Source organism: Choloepus didactylus, chromosome 3 (genome assembly GCF_015220235.1).
Source record: "Choloepus didactylus isolate mChoDid1 chromosome 3, mChoDid1.pri, whole genome shotgun sequence".
In the NCBI taxonomy this organism is placed as follows: Eukaryota; Metazoa; Chordata; class Mammalia; order Pilosa; family Megalonychidae; genus Choloepus; species Choloepus didactylus.
The window spans coordinates 43,478,223-43,495,517 of NC_051309.1; positions in this window are offsets into that span (position 1 = coordinate 43,478,223).

Below are 17,295 nucleotides of genomic sequence, written 5' to 3' on the forward strand. Positions count from 1 at the left end.
GAAGATGATTGTATAACAATGTAGCTTGTAATGGGTGACAGTAAGTGTGATTGTGAAAACCCTGTGGATCGCACTCCCTTTATCCAGTGTATGGATGGATGAGTAGAAAAATGGGGACAAAACCTAAATGAAAAACAGGGTGGGATGGGGGGGGGTGTGATCTGGGTGGGGTTTTTTTTTTAATTTAAATTTAAATTTTAATTTTTTATTCTGATTCCAATTCTTTCTGGTAATGTTCAAAATAGATTGGGATGATGAATGCACAACTATAAGATGGTACTGTGAACAGTTGATTGTACATCATGGATGATTGTATGGTATGTGAATATTTCTCAATAAAACTGAATTTAAGAAAAAAAAAAAAGAACACCCAAAGCATCCCATCCCCAACTTCCACCCTATTATTCATTTACTTTTTAATCCCCATTTTTCTACTCATCTATCCATACACTGGATAAAGGGAATGTGAGCCACAGTTTTCACAATCACATAGTCCTACTGTATAAGCTAAAGCCTGATCACTTTTTTTTAATTCATTTTTATTGAGATATATTCACATACCATGCAGTCATACAAAGCGTACATTCAATTGTTCACAGTACCAATATATAGTTATGCATTCAACACCAAAATTAATTTTTGAACATTGTCATTATCACACACACAAAAATAATAAGAATAAAATTTAAAGTGAAAAAGAACTATTAAAGTAAAAAAGAACACTGGGTGCCTTTTTTTTTTCTTGCCCCAATTTTTCTACTCATTCATCCAGACACTGGACAAAGGGGAGTGTGGTCCATATGGCTTTCCCAATCACATTGTCACCCCTCATAAGCTATATTTTTATACAATCGTCTTCAAGATTCATGGGTTCTAGGTTGTAGTTTGATAGTTTCAGGTATTTACTGCTAGCTATTTCAATTCATTAGAACCTAAAAAGGGTTGTCTATATTGTGCATAAGAGTGCCCACCAGAGTGACCTTTCAGCTCCTTTTGAAATTTCTCAGCCACTGAAACTTATTTCATTTCCTTTTATATCCCCCTTTTGGTCAAGAAGATGTTCTCCATCCCACCATGCCAGGTCTAGATTCCTCCCTGGGAGTCATATTCCACGTTGCCAGGGAGATTCACTCCCCTGGGTGTCAGATCCCATGTAGTGGGTCATGGCAGTGATTTCACCTTTCAAGTCGGCTTATCTAGAGAGAGAGGGCCACATCTGAGCAACAGAGGCATTCGGGAGGAGGCTCTTGGGCACAATTATAAGCAGGCCTAGCATCTCCCCTGCAGCAACAGTCTTCCCGAGGGCAAGTCCTGTGGTAGAGGGCTCAGCCCATCAAACCACCAGTCCCCTATGTCTGTGAGCACAAGGCCTGATCACTTTTGATTTTGACAATTCTAAGATCTAGAATGGGTAGATACTGCTATTCCCATTTCTCAGAGGAAGAAACTAATTTAGAGAAGCTGCATGTAAGTGGCCTGCCTCCTCTACTTCAAATGGGTGGGGAAGTGGTAGAGCTGGAATTCAAACCATCAGCTCTGTGACTCCAAGTTTGGGCCAGGTCGGTAAAATCCCAAGCTTTGGGTAAGGACAAATTGTGATTTAGGGTAGGAGAAACTGACAGATTCTCATTCTTAATTCTGAATCTTCTTCCCTAATTTACTTACTAGGGTTCTCAACGTCTTCCCTACTTTTGAACAAATGTGTCTTTAAATCCTCCTCACCCTCATCTTGATTAAAACAATCCAAATGCTGATACACATTCACTAAATTCTAATTCCTTAATTATTCTTTTACCATTAAAAACAGGCAAACAACAACAACAAAAGGAACAGAGATGGAGAGAAAACAGGGATTACACTAGGAAAGAGAGAATGCAATCTCATTTAAACACATAGATATTGTTTGTTCTTCTTCTTTTACTCATTTAAAAAAATATTTCTTGTCCACCTACTACATGTTGACTGCTGTGCCAGCCTTTGAGGGGACAAATATGAAACATAGTTTCTGCCCCCCAGCTGCTCAGTGTTCCGAGGAGGAAGCAGTCAAGAAACTAGACAAATGCAATACAGTGTAAAAACTACTGCCTTTCAATGCAGAATATGACTCCCCGGGACGAATGTGGACCCGGCATCGTGGGACTGAGAGTATCTTCTTGACCAAAAGGGGGATGCAAAATGAGACGAAATACTTTCAGTGGCTGAGAGATTTCAAATGGAGTCGAGAGGTCACTCTGGTGGACATTCTTACGCACTATATAGATAACACCTCTTAGGTTTTAATGTATTGGAATAGCTAGAAGTAAATACCTGAAACTACCAAACTCCAACCCAGCAGTCTGGACTCCTGAAGACAATTATATAATAATGTAGATTACAAGGGGTGACAGTGTGATTGTGAAGACCTTGTGGATCACACCCCCTTTATCTAGTGTATGGATGAGTAGAAAAATGGGGGTAAAAACTAAAGGACAAATGGGGTGGGATGGGGGTGATGATTTGGGTGTTCTTTTTTCACTTTTATTTTTTATTCTTGTTCTGGTTCTTTCTGATGTAAGGAAAATGTTCAGAGATAGATTGTGGTGATGAACACATAACTATGTTATCATACTGTGGATAGTGGATTGTATACCATGGATGATTGTATGGTGTGTAAATGTATTTCAATAAAACTGAATTTAATAAAAAAATAAAAATTAATCCAAAAAAAAAAAAAACCAAACTACTGCCATTGGTGGGGGTCCCAGTTAGATGAGCCAGGCCCTTGATTTTGAGATTTGCCCTTGTGAAACTTATTTCTGTAATGGCAAAGCTAAGCCTGCTTATAATCAATGCCTAAGAATCACCCCAGGAAACCTCTTTTGTTACTCAAAAGTGGTCTCTTCTCTCTAAGCTAAACTCTGCAAATAAACTCACTACCTACACCCTACATGGCACATGACTTCCATGGATATAAATCTCCCTGACAGCATGGGACATGTCTCCCAGGGATGAGCCTGGCTCTGGCACTGTGGAATTGGGTGGCCAAAAGTGGGAAAAGAAGTAAACAGAGTTTCAATGTCTAAGAGATTTCAAATCAAGTCAAGAGGTTATTCTGGAAGTTACTCCTATTACAAACTGCCACAATATGGCAAGCCCCAACCAACAGTATTCCTGAAAACCCTAAAGGATACCCTGGGATCTACAAAAGTTTTACTTATTGTTTTGCAGAGACTTAAAGCCTCCAGATTGTTCCTATGCCAGATAAGCTCTAAAATGCAGAAGTACCAGTCTCTCCATGAACAACCAGTTTCATCCCTCTGCCCCATAATTTTGATGCCCCTTTTCTTGGCATGAAGAAGTTATAAGAGTTGTCACCCAGATATCCCTGAAGATTGAAAGAGAGGGAGGAGTTGTAACTGAGAAGTTAGGATTTAAGGGCTGATTATGATTGCTGAGTCATTATATAGATATTCCTTTTTACTTTCTGGTATATTAGAGCAGATAGAGGGAAATACCTGAAACCTGAACTGTAATCCAGCTGCCTTAATCTCTGACATGATTGTATAACCTTTATCTTGTGCCCTTGTGACTAAAAAAAAAAAAAAAAACTGCCATGGAAGCGTGGACAAAATGCTATGAAAACAGGGGCAACATCATCAACATGACAACCTAAAACATCCTCTAAAAATTCCTCCACAGAGATTCAGAGACTAAAAGGACAAATACCACTGGCTTAGAACTCTGGAGGAAGGTAGAGACTGGAGAAGGACTCCACACACACTGAATCAAAGAAAGAGAAACATATCAGGTAGGAAATTTCTGTCCCAGGCACATGGTCCTCATTCCTCCTCCTTACTCAGTCCCACGCAGCTTGGGAGTTGCTCAGAGGCAGCGGCCCAGATCCCTCTCACCTCCCACCGGGGACACAGACTATGAGACCACTCACAGCAGTGAGTCAGAACTCCCTGCATATCCAGGCACAGGGACCCAAGTCCACAGAGCCCCAGGATGGAACACAAGCCACAGAGGAGTGCTGCATAAAAAAAGGGCCCCCAGGGGTGGTGAGAAGAAGAAACTGTGGTAGAATGGTGGCTGTCAAGTAGTGCACTCACTCAATCCAGTTACTGCTGGCTCGACTATCTAAACACAAAATGGACTTCTCTGGAGTGACCCACCTTTCTGGATTGACCACATCTTGCTCCCCAAGGTGGATACCTTAAGGGGAAGAAACTGAAGGCAGAAAAGCCTTACAAAGAAAAAAGGGGGTATTAAAGTTAACTGCTGTAAGATGGGGGACCCAGAACTGAAAAGTGTAAGGAAAAAAGAGGCACTGAGGGAGGGAGAAAATTTTAAAGAATCATAGGAGCTGGGGAGAAAATTCTGCAGAAAAGCAAATAGAACAGATCAAGATTCCCAGAGAAGAAACTGAGGAAAGGAATCTCTCTCCTGGTGGTGAAATAAGTGCACAAAAAGTGCAATCTTAAAAATTGTACCACATATCCAGGGCAAGAATCAGATGAAAAAGAGCCGAGAAAATCTGGTCAGTCAAACTCAAGCTATTCTAAAGGCCCATAATAAGTTGGGCCAAGTGTCAAAGAAGAGCCTTACCACAAAGCCAATCAACAAAAAAAACCTAGACAAAAGGGAGAAATGGACCTTCAGAGTTATCTCATCAAGATAATCTGATGCCTAGACATCAGCAAAAAATTAAAAGCCATACCAAGAAATAGGAAGATATGGTTCAGTTAAGGGAACAAATTAAAACTTCAGAGGAGACACAGAATTTGGGACAACTAATCAAAGATGTTCAAACAAATCTCCTAAATCAATTCAAGGAGATGAAGGAAAATATGCATAAAGACATAAAGGATATTAAGAAGACAATATGGGAACATAAAGAAGAATTTGAAAATATAAAAAGAAACATAGAAAACTTAGATGAAATAGACAATTTCCTAGAAACACACAAACAACCTACACTGGCTTGAGAAGAAATTGAAGACCTCAACAAACCAATCACAAGTAAAGAGATTGAATCAGTCATCAAAACCCTCCCAATAAAGAAAAGCCCAGGACCAGATGGCTTCACAGGTAAATTTTACCAAGCATTCCAAGAAGAATTAATATCAATCCTGCTCAAACTCTTCCAAAAAATTGAAGAACAGGAAACACTACCTAACTCAATCTACAAAGCCATCACCCTAATACCAAAGCCTCATAAAGATACTACAAGAAAAGGAAACTGCAGACCAATCTCTCTAATGAATATAGATGCAAAAATCCATTAAAAATAACTGCAAATCATATCCAATAGCACATTAAAAGAATTATACACCATGACCAAGTAGGTTTTATTCCAGGTATGCAAGGGTGGTTCAACACAAGAAGATTGATTAATGTAATACACCACATTAACAAATCAAAAGGGAAAAGCCACACAATCATCTTGATTGACACAGAAAAGGTGTTTGACAACATCCAGCATCCTTTGTTGACAAAAACACTTCAAAAGGTAGGAATTGAAGGAAACTTCCTCAACATGATAAAGGGCATATATGAAAAACCACAGCTAACATCATACTCAATGGTGAGAGACTAAAAGCTTTTCCTCCAAGATTGGGAACAAGGCAAGAATGCCTACTGTCACAATGTCATTCAACATTGTGCTAGAAGGTTTAGCTATAGAAATTAGGCAAGCAAAAGAAATAAAAGGCATCCAAGTCAGAAAGGAAGAAGTAAAACTTTCATTATTTGCATATGACATGACTCTATATTTAGAAAATCCCCCCAAAATATGACAAAGCTACTAGGGCTAATAAACAAGTTCAGCAAAATGGTGGGATACAAGAACAACATGCAAAAATCAGTGTTGTTTCTATACACTAATAATGAGCTATCAGAGGAGGTAATCAAGAAGAAAAAAATTTGATTTACATTAACAGCAAAAATAATCACATATCTAGGAATAAACTTAACTAAGGATGTAAAGATCTTGGACACAGAAAACTACAAAACATTGCTACAAGAAGAAATCAAGAAAAAAAATTCCATTCAGAATAGCATCTAAAAGAATCAAATGCCTAGGAATAAATCTAACCGAGGGTATAAAAGACTTGTATGTAGAAAACTGCAAAACATTGCTAAAAGAAATCAGAGAAGACCTAAATAGATGGGAAGACATTCCATGTTCATGGATTGGAAGGCTAAATGTTGTTAAGATATCAATTCTACCCAAATTGATCTACAGATTCAATGCAATAACAATCAAAATTCCAACAGACTATTTTGCAGAAATGGAAAAGCTAATTTTCAAATTTATTTGGAACAGTAAGTGGCCTTGAATAGCCAAAACATCTTGATAAAGAAGAATGAAGTAGGAGAACTCATGTTTCCTGACTTTAAAGCATATTATAAAGCCACAGTGGTCAAAACAGCATAGTATTGGCAAAAAGATAGACATATTGATCAATGCACTCCAACTGAGACTTCAGAAATAGACCCTCAGATCTATGGTCAATTGATTTTTGACAAGCCTGCCAGGTCCACTGAACTGGGTCAGAACAGTCTTTTCAATAAATGGTGTTGGGAGAACTGGGTATCCATATCCAAAAGAATGAAAGATGGCTCTTTTCTCACATACTATACAAAAATGAACTCAAAATGAATCAAAGCCCAAAATATAAGAACCAGTACCATAAAGATCCTAGAAGAAAATGTATGGAAGTATCTTCAAGATCTAGCGATAGGTGGTAGTTTCTTTTTTTTTTTTTTTTTTTTTATCTTCATTTTATTGACATATATTCATATACCACGCAGTCATACAAAACAAATCGTACTTTCGATTGTTCACAGTACCATTACATAGTTGTACATTCATCACCCAAATCAATCCCTGACACCTTCATTAGCACACACACAAGAATAACAAGAATAATAATTAGAGTGAAAAAGAGCAATTAATGTAAAAAAGAACACTGGGTACCTTTGTCCGTTTGTTTCCTTCCCCTATTTTTCTACTCATCCATCCATAAACTAGACGAAGTGGAGTGTGGTCCTTATGGCTTTCCCAATCCCCTTGTCACCCCTCATAAGCTACATTTTTATATAACTGTCTTCGAGATTCATGGGTTCTGGGCTGTAGTTTGATAGTTTCAGGTATCCACCACCAGCTACCCCAATTCTTTAGAACCTAAAAAGGGTTGTCTAAAGTGTGCGTAAGAGTGCCCACCAGAGTGACCTCTCGGCTCCTTTTGGATTCTCTCTGCCACTGAAGTTTATTTCATTTCCTTTCACATCCCCCTTTTGGTCAAGAAGATGTTCTCCGTCCCACGATGCCAGGTCTACATTCCTCCCCGGGAGTCATATTCCACGTTGCCAGGGAGATTCACTCCCCTGGGTGTCTGATCCCACGTAGGGGGGAGGGCAGTGATTTCACCTTTCAAGTTGGCTTAGCTAGAGAGACAGGGCCACATCTGAGCAACAAAGAGGCATTCGGGAGGAGGCTCTTAGGCACAACCATAGGGAGGCCTAGCCTCTCCTTTGCAGCAACCGTCTTCCCAAGGGTAAAACCCGTGGTAGAGGGCCCAACCCATCAAACCACCAGTCCCCTATGTCTGTGGTCATGTTAGCAACCATGAAGGTGGGGTAGGCGAATACCCCTGCATTCTCCACAGGCTCCTCAAGGGGGCACTGCATCTTTTTTTTTCCTTGTTTTTTTTTTTTTTAACTTTCCCTTCTTTTTTAAATCAACTGTATGAAAAAAAAGTTAAAAAGAAAACAAACATACAATAAAAGAACATTTCAAAGAGACCATAACAAGGGAGTAAGAAAAAGACAACTAACCTAAGATAACTGCTTAACTTCCAACATGTTCCTACTTTACCCCAAGAAAGTTACCTAATATAGCAACATTTCTGTGAACTTACTCCTACTATATCCATCAGAAATTAACAGACCATAGTCATTCCTGGGCATCCCCAGAACGTTAAATAGCTTATCTGTTCTTCTTGGATTATTGTTCCCCCTTCCTTAATTGCTCTCTACTGCTAGTTCCCCTACATTCTACATTATAAGCCATTTGTTTTACATTTTTCAAAGTTCACATTAGTGGTAGCATATAATATTTCTCTTTTTGTGCCTGGCTTATTTCGCTTAGCATTATGTCCTCAAGGTTCATCCATGTTGTCATATGTTTCACGAGATCGTTCCTTCTTACTGCCGCGTAGTATTCCATCGTGTGTATATACCACATTTTATTTATCCACTCATCTGTTGAAGGACATTTGGGTTGTTTCCATCTTTTGGCAATTGTGAATAATGCTGCTATGAACACTGGCGTGCAGATATCTGTTCGTGTCACTGCTTTCCGATCTTCCGGGTATATACCGAGAAGTGCAATCGCTGGATCGAATGGTAGCTCTATATCTAGTTTTCTAAGGAACTGCCAGACTGACTTCCAGAGTGGCTGAACCATTATACAGTCCCACCAACAATGAATAAGAGTTCCAATTTCTCCACATCCCCTCCAGCATTTGTAGTTTCCTGTTTGTTTAATGGCAGCCATTCTAACCGGTGTTAAATGGTATCTCATTGTGGTCTTAATTTGCATCTCTCTAATAGCTAGTGAAGCTGAACATTTTTTCATGTGTTTCTTGGCCATTTGTATTTCCTCTTCAGAGAACTGTCTTTTCATATCTTTTGCCCATTTTATAATTGGGCCGACTGTACTATTGTCATTGAGTTGTAGGATTTCTTTATATATGCAAGATATCAGTCTTTTGTCAGATACATGGTTTCCAAAAATTTTTTCCCATTGAGTTGGCTGCCTCTTTACCTTTTTGAGAAATTCCTTTGAGGTGCAGAAACTTCTAAGCTTGAGGAGTTCCCATTTATCTATTTTCTCTTTTGTTGCTTGTGCTTTGGGTGTAAAGTCTAGGAAGTGGCCGCCTAATACAAGGTCTTGAAGATGTTTTCCTACATTATCTTCTAGGAGTTTTATGGTACTTTCTTTTATATTGAGATCTTTGGTCCATTTTGAGTTAATTTTTGTGTAGGGGGTGAGGTAGGGGTCCTCTTTCATTCTTTTGGATATGGATATCCAACTCTCCCAGCCCCATTTGTTGAAAAGACCATTATGACTCAGTTCAGTGACTTTGGGGGCCTTATCAAAGATCAGTCGGCCATAGATCTGAGGGTCTATCTCCGAATTCTCAGTTCGATTCCATTGATCTATGTGTCTATCTTTGTGCCAGTACCATGCTGTTTTGGCAACTGTGGCTTTATAATAAGCTTCAAAGTCAGGGAGTGTAAGTCCTCCCACTTCGTTTTTCTTTTTTAGAGTGTCTTTAGCAATTCGAGGCATCTTCCCTTTCCAAATAAATTTGATAACTAGCTTTTCCAAGTCTGCAAAGTACGTTGTTGGAATTTTGATTGGGATTGCATTGAATCTGTAGATGAGTTTGGGTAGAATTGACATCTTAATGACATTTAGCCTTCCTATCCATAAACATGGAATATTTTTCCATCTTTTAAGGTCCCCTTCTATTTCTTTTAGTAGAGTTATGTAGTTTTCTTTGTATAGGTCTTTTACATCTTTGGTTAAGTTGATTCCTAGGTACTTGATTTTTTTAGTTGCTATTGAAAATGGTATCCTTTTCTTGAGTGTCTCTTCAGTTTGTTCATTTCTAGCATACAGAAACATTACTGACTTATGTGCATTAACCTTGTATCCCGCTACTTTGCTAAATTTGTTTATTAGCTCTAGTAGCTGTATCGTCGATTTCTCAGGGTTTTCTAGATATAAGATCATATCATCTGCAAACAGTGACAGTTTTACTTCTTCTTTTCCAATTTGGATGCCTTTTATTCCTTTGTCTTGCCGGATTGCCCTGGCTAGCACTTCCAGCACAATGTTGAATAACAGTGGTGACAGCGGGCATCCTTGTCTTGTTCCTGATCTTAGAGGGAAGGCTTTCAGTCTCTCACCATTGAGTACTATGCTGGCTGTGGGTTTTTCATATATGCTCTTTATCATGTTGAGGAAGTTTCCTTCAATTCCTACCTTTTGAAGTGTTTTTATCAAAAACGGATGTTGGATTTTGTCAAATGCTTTTTCAGCATCTATTGAGATGATCAATTGATTTTTCCCTTTTGACTTGTTAATGTGTTGTAATACATTGATTGATTTTCTTATGTTGAACCATCCTTGCATGCCTGGAATAAACCCCACTTGGTCATGGTGTATGATTTTTTTAATGTGTCTTTGGATTCGATTTGCAAGTATTTTGTTGAGGATTTTTGCATCTATATTCATTAGGGAGATTGGCCGGTAGTTTTCCTTTTTTGTAACATCTTTTCCTGGTTTTGGTATTAGATTGATGTTAGCTTCATAAAATGAGTTAGGTAGTGTTCCATTTTCTTCAATGTTTTGAAAGAGTTTGAGTAAGATTGGTGTCAGTTCTTTCTGGAAAGTTTGGTAGAATTCCCCTGTGAAGCCATCTGGCCCTGGGCATTTATTTGTGGGAAGATTTTTGATGACTGATTGGATCTCTTTGCTTTGATGGGTTGGTTGAGGTCTTCTGTTTCTTCTCTGGTCAGTCTAGGTTGTTCATATGTTTCCAGGAAATTGTCCATTTCCTCTACATTATCCAGTTTGTTGCCATACAGTTGTTCATAGTATCCTCTTATAATTTTTTAAATTTCTTCAGGATCTGCAGTTATGTCACCTTTTTCATTCATTATTTTGTTTATATGGGTCTTCTCTCTTTTTGATTTTGTCAGTCTAGCTAGGGGCTTGTCAATCTTGTTGATCTTCTCAAAGAACCAACTTTTGGTGATATTTATCCTCTATTGTGTTTTTGTTCTCTATGTCATTTATTTCTGCTTTAATCCTTGTTATTTCTTTTCTTGTACTTGGTTTAGGATTGGTTTGCTGTTCAATTTCTAGCTTCTTCAGTTGATCCATTAGTTCTTTGATTTTGGCTCTTTCTTCCTTTTTAATATATGCGTTTAGTGCTATAAATTTCCCCCTTAGCACTGCTTTTGCTGCATCCCATAGGTTTTGGTATGTTGTGTTCTCATTTTCATTCGTCTCTATATATTTAGCAATTTCTCTTGCTATTTCTTCTTTAACCCACTGATTGATTAGGAGTGTGTTGTTTAACCTCCAGGTATTTGTGAATTTTCTAAGTCTCTGATGGTTATTGACTTCTAATTGTATTCCATTGTGGTCAGAGAATGTGCTTTGAATAATTTCAATCTTTTTAAATTTATTGAGGTTTGTTTTATGTCCCAGCATATGATCTATTCTGGAGAAAGTTCCATGAGCACTAGAAAAGTATGTGTATCCTGGTGATTTGGGATGTAATGTCCTGTATATGTCTGTTAAATCTAATTCATTTATCAGATTGTTTAGGTTTTCAATTTCCTTATTCGTCTTCTGTCTGGTTGATCTATCTATAGGAGAGAGTGATGTGTTGAAGTCTCCCATAATTATTGTGGAAACATCAATTGCTTCCTTTAGTTTTTCCAGTGTTTCTCTCATGTATTTTGTGGCACCTTGGTTGGGTGCATAGACATTTACGATTGTTATTTCTTCTTGCTGAATTGCCCCTTTTATTAGTACGTAGTGGCCTTCTTTGTCTCTCAAAACATCCCTGCATTTGAAGTCTATTTTATCTGAGATTAATATTGCTACACCTGCTTTCTTTTGGCTGTAGCTTGCATGAAATATTTTTTTCCATCCTTTCACTTTCAGTTTCTTTGTGCCCCTGTGTCTAAGATGAGTCTCTTGTATGCAACATATTGATGGTTCATTTTTTTTGATCCATTCTGCGAATCTATATCTTTTAATTGGGGAGTTTAATCCATTTACATTCAACGTTATAACCGTGAAGGCATTTCTTGAATCGGCCATCTTATCCTTTGGTTTATGTTTGTCATATTTTTTCCCTCTGTCTATTAATATCCTTTATTGTACCCATACCGAATCTCTTTAGTACTGAACCTTTCTCCAAGTCTCTCTGTCCTTTCTTTGTTTCTCTGTCTGTAGGGCTCCCTTGAGTATCTCCAGTAGGGCAGGTCTCTTGTTAGCAAATTCTCTCAGCATTTGTTTGTCTGTGAAAAATTTAAGCTCTCCCTCAAATTTGAAGGAGAGCTTTGCTGGATAAAGTATTCTTGGCTGGAAATTTTTCTCACTCAGAATTTTAAATATATCGTGCCACTGCCTTCTTGCCTCCATGGTGGCTGCTGAGTAGTCACTACTTAGTCTTATGCTGTTTCCTTTGTATGTGGTGAATTGCTTTTCTCTTGCTGCTTTCAGAACTTGCTCCTTCTCTTCCGTGTTTGATAGTGTGATCAGTATATGTCTCGGAGTGGGTTTATTTGGATTTATTCTATTTGGAGTTCGCTGAGCATTTATGATTTGTGTATTTATGTTGTTTAGAAGGTTTGGGAAGTTTTCCCCAACAATTTCTTTGAATACTCTTCCTAGACCTTTACCCTTTTCTTCCCCTTCTGGGACACCAATGAGTCTTATATTTGGATGTTTCATATTATCTATCATATCCCTGAGGTCCATTTCGATTTTTTCAATTTTTTTCCCCATTCTTTCTTTTATGCTTTCATTTTCCATTCTGTCATCTTCGAGGTCACTGATTCGTTGTTCAACTTCCTCTAGTCTTGTACTATGAGTGTCCAGAATCTTTTTAATTTGGTCAACAGTTTCTTTAATTTCCATAAGATCATCCATTTTTTTATTTAGTCTTGCAATGTCTTCTTTATGCTCTTCTAGGGTCTTCTTGATTTCCTTTATCTCCCGTACTATGGTCTCATTGTTCATCTTTAGTTCTTTGAGTAGCTGCTCTAGGTGCTGTGTCTCTTCTGGTCTTTTGATTTGGGTGCTTGGGCTTGGGTTATCCATATCGTCTGGTTTTTTCATATGCTTTATAATTTTCTGTTGTTTTTGGCCTCGTGGCATTTGCTGAACTTGATAGGGTTCTTTTAGGATTTGTAGACCAATTGAAGTCCTTATCTCTAATTTCTCAGATCTACAGCTTCGTGGAGTACACTTTCTCTAACTAACCAGCAGGTGGCGTCCACGAGCCACCTGTTCTCCACAAGCCAGTTCTCCCCTGCTTAGCCTTTTTGGTGAGTGGGGGAGTGAGTCTTGTGGGGTCCAATTGGTGTACCAAGCTTGCGTGTGTAGTTGGTGTTGCCTGCCCTGTATATGGGGCGTGTTTCTGGGCAGTCAGGGAGGGGGTGTGGCTCTAACAATCAAATCTCCCTGGTGATCCTAGAGTTTTAAAGCTGCTGCAATAGTCTAATCCTTCAGTTCAGTCCTGCCACAGTTTGTCTCTGCCACTGACCCACAAGTCCTTGGTATTGGTGTATGGCTCCTGAGACTTGCAAGTGGGCCCCTCTTCCAGGCCGTGCATCCTGGGTCCTCTGTTGAGGGATGACTGTGCTATGTCACAGGTGAGTGCCGTCCCCCCAGGGCAGTTCTGGGCTGCTGGGCTTTGTAGGGAGGCTCCCAGTCTGCTGAAATGATGGCTGAATGGGGCTTTGTTAATTCACACTGCTCTACCTTCCCAACTCTGGGACAATCAGCTGAGGTTGCAGGCAAGGCTAATGTCCACGCCCAGTTTTGTGGTGTGTGCCTGTTATTTGAAGCACTTCCATCACACTGGGTTGTCTGGGGCAGTTCTGGGCTATGGGGCTGGCGATGGGCAGGAGTGTTTCCTGTCCACCAGGATGATGGCTGTGAGCGGACACCCCCCTTTTCTTGGGAAGTTGTGGTGTTTAGTGAATTTTCTCAGCCGCTGGATTATTGCGTTTTGTCTCAGAGCTCTCCTAGTTCTGCTCTTGACTTGACCTGCCCAAATAGCAATTCTTTGAAGCTTTCTGTATTGGGCTTCTTAGAGTAATTGTTTTATAAAAAGAAAAAAGGATAAAAAAAAAACAAAAAAAAACGGGCCCTCCTCAGAGATCTAATGGGTTATTGAAATGCTAAGAGACAAAGCAACCAGGGCCATTAAGGAAAGGTCCTCAGGGCAGAGAGATCAGCTTTTCTTCGGGATTTGCATATGCGCCTCAGGGCCCTTCCCCTTTCTATGTTCACCAGAACTCCAAAAATCCTCCGCTTTTATTTTGGAGTTTTTCGTGTTGTTTTTTTTCTATGCCTGTCTCCTCTCTGCTGGGCTGGCTGCTCTCAGATTCTCTGGTGTCTGGTCTCAGTCTATCTATGGTTGGAGTTTGAATCAGTAGAATGAGTTTCCGATAAGGGCTGCCACTGCAGTTCTGCCTTCTCCTTCCCGGAGCTGACAGCCCCTCCTCCCCCGGGACTGAGCCTGGCAGGGAGGGGCGCGGGTCCCCTGGCCGCAAAAACTTACAGATTTCGCTGATCTCAGCAGTTCCACGTTTTCATGAGTGTTGTATGAAGTATGCCCAAAGTCAGATTGCTCTGTGGTGTCCAGTCCACGCAGTTCTTGGCTTTCTACCTACTTTCCTGGAGGAGTAACTAAAACATACAGCTCACCAGTCTGCCATCTTGCCCCCGGTGGTAGTTTCTTAGACCTTACACCCAGAGTACAAGCAATGAAAGGAAAAATAGACAAATAGGAACTCCTCACAACTGAATACTTCTCTGCTTCAAAGGACTTTGTCAAAAGGGCAAAAAGACAATCTACTAAATGGGAGAAAATATTTGGAAACCACACATCTGATAAGGGTTTGATATCTAGTATATATAAAGAAATCCTGCCACTCGACAATAAAAAGACAATCCAATTTAAAAAAATGGGCAAAAGACATGAATAGACATTTTTCCAAAGAGGAAACACAAATGACTGAATTGCACATGGAATGATGCTCAGCTTCACTAGTGATGAGGGAAATTCAAATCAAAACCACAATGAGGTACCATTTCGCACCTACTAGAATGGCCACTATTAAAAAAACAGGAAATACAAGTGTTGTATAGGATGTAGAGTAACAGGAGACTCATTCACTGCTGATGGGAATGTAAAAATGGTACAGCCACTGTGGAGGATGGTTTGGCAGTTCCTCAGAAAGATAAGTATAGAGTTGCCTTATGATCCAGCAATCCTGCTGCTTGGTATATACCCAGAAGATCTGAAAGTAGGGACGCGAACACACACTTGAATTCTGATGTTCATAGTGGCATTCTTCACAATTGCCGGGAGATGGAAGCAGCCCAAGTGTCCATCAACTGATGAATGGGTAAACAAAATGTGGTATATACATACGATGGAATATTATTCAGTTGTAAGAAGGAATGAAGTCCTGAAGCATGCAACAACATGGATGAACCTTAAGGACGTTATGCTGAGTGAAATAAGTCAGACACAAAAGGACAAATATTGTGTGATCTCACTGACATGAACTATTTATAATTAGCAAATTTATAAAGTTAGAATCTAGGATATAGGTTACCATGGGATAGATTGGCACTAGAGAGGGAAGTGGGTGCTTAATTTGTACAGAATTTCTATTTAGGTTGAATGTAAAGGTTTGGAAATGGATGGTGGTGATAACAGCACATTATTGTGAGTGTAATTACCATAACTGAATTATAAAGGTGAATGTGGTTAAAAGGGAAAGCCTTAGGTTGTATATGTTACTAGAATAAAAATTGAGAGATAAAACATAAGAGTGTATAATACAGTGAAACTTACTATAGATGATGGACTATAGTTAACAGTATAAGAATGTTCTTTCATGAATTATAACAACTGTATGACACTAATACAAGGTGTTAATAGGGTGGTATATGGGGAAATATATAACTAATGTAAACCATGGATGAAAATTAATAGTACTATTTTAGTAATCTTTCATCAATTGTAACAAAGGTAACTACTGTCAAAAAAAAAAATAGTACAATTACAAAAAAGTGCTATCATCAGTTGTAACCAATGTTCCACACCAGCGGAAGGTATTGATGGTAGGATGGGGTATGGGAATTCTGTATTTTATGCATGATTGTTCTGTAAACCCACAACTTCTCTAAAAATTTGTTTTTCCTGCTATGACGATGAAGATGAATTTTTTTGAATTTGGAAAGCTTGGGAAAGACTCTGGAGGGGCTGTGATATTGACTTGGGACAGAGAAAGAAGTGGGGTAGGGGATAGAAAGCATCAGGGGAAAGAAAAGAATGTGAGCCAAGCTTAAATGAACAGAGGCCTTGGTCTATTCACCAAATAGACTGGAAAAGAAATTGAGAAAATGTAACTTGGAATAAGACAATTTTTCTTCTTTAATTTCATTTTAATTATGGAAATAATTTTACCTGCTAGACTTGCATTTGGCTGCAAATATCAAAAAACCCAATGGCAAGATAAAGGTCATTCATCTCATGCAAAAATAAATCTAAAGCTAGAAAGTCCAGGAATCTTTCCATCTTTCCTCTCCTCCAACAGCTTCGGGCTCGGTGCCTCATGATCATATAAAGACTGTTGAACCTCTAGGCTTTGCATCCACATTCCAAATAGGAAGAAAAAAGTAGAGACAAAAGGCTAAAGGGACATGTCAGTCAACATTCTCTCTTTAAAAGGGGGTTCTAGAAGTGCATCAATGACTTCCTCTTATAGCTCATTAGCTAGAACTGAAACACATGGCTATTGTTACTGCAAGAGAGTCTTGATAGGTGAATATTTTTATCCCCTCCCCCCAAATCACCATTATCTTAGTAATAAGAAAGTGGAAAGCAGTTATTGAATAGACAACTAATAGTGTCTGCCTCAATGATAGAACTATGCAACAGTAAAGTTAGGATATAGAAGAAAGACAAAAATTACACAAGTTCCACCATCATGGCAAAAACAAGCATCAATTTGTTCTATTTCCTTCCAATCTTTTTATATGTGTATACTTTTTTTATTAATTATAATCATATGTATTTACCAATTTGTAATTACTATTTATGTATTTTTAAGTAGATATATATTCTTGAGAGTGACTCTCCCACAATTTACTCATTCGTTCCCCTCTTACTGGACACATGATTTGCTTCAATTTTTATAGTACCTGAGGAACATCTCTGTGTTTATAACTTTTTCAGTATTTTAGATTATTTGGTTGAGATAGATTTGTCTACAGCAAGATTGAGAAGGGCCTTTCAAGCCACACTAAAGAATTGTAGCTTTATCTGAGAAGCACTGTGAGTCACAAAAGGATTTTAAGTGGGAGAGTGACAGTGTCAGATTTGTATTTCAGAAATTACACTGTAGTGGCAATTAGAAGATTGCAGAGAAAAGAGAGAGGAGGCAAGGAAACCTGTTGGGATGTTTTTTTATCTG